Source organism: Brassica oleracea, chromosome C4, assembly GCF_000695525.1.
Source record: "Brassica oleracea var. oleracea cultivar TO1000 chromosome C4, BOL, whole genome shotgun sequence".
Taxonomy (NCBI): Eukaryota; Viridiplantae; Streptophyta; class Magnoliopsida; order Brassicales; family Brassicaceae; genus Brassica; species Brassica oleracea.
This window is the reverse complement of record NC_027751.1, coordinates 19,202,111-19,202,499: the sequence shown is the minus strand read 5'-3', so window position 1 is coordinate 19,202,499 and position 389 is coordinate 19,202,111. Positions and strand designations below refer to the sequence as shown.

The 389-nt window shown below is 43.7% G+C and overlaps 1 pseudogene; it reads left to right on the top strand.

Moving 5' to 3' along the window:
- Positions 1–200: 200 nt before the first annotated feature.
- The window catches only part of LOC106338314, a 4,730-nt pseudogene continuing 4,541 nt past the window's right edge, over positions 201–389 (top strand).

The window sequence follows — 389 nt, the reverse complement described above, 5'->3', positions numbered from 1 at the left end:
ATCTTGAGAAAATTCCCTTGTGTGTTTGCTTCGATTTGTCCATTGGGATTCTTAGATCTGTTCTTCTTAGAACCTTGAGTGGAAACTTGTTTGTGTGACCATCCAAATTCTGAGAGAAACACGTCGGTGGGTGAGGATCAAACACTTGAGAGAGTGAGGATTTTTATCTAACGTTTTGTGTTTGAGAAATTTCAGGAACCATGAGTAGTGATGATGAACGGAACCGTCCCGCAAACTCAGTTGCTGGATTGTCTAACCTTCAAATGCATGCCTTGAATGATTCTATGTCTAACATGTTGAACGCAGGTTTAGATCAGATCCACCAGAGGCTTGTTGAGATTCAGGCCAGCCAAGCTCCTTCTAGAGCCGGAGCAAGAAGAGACCGTCCG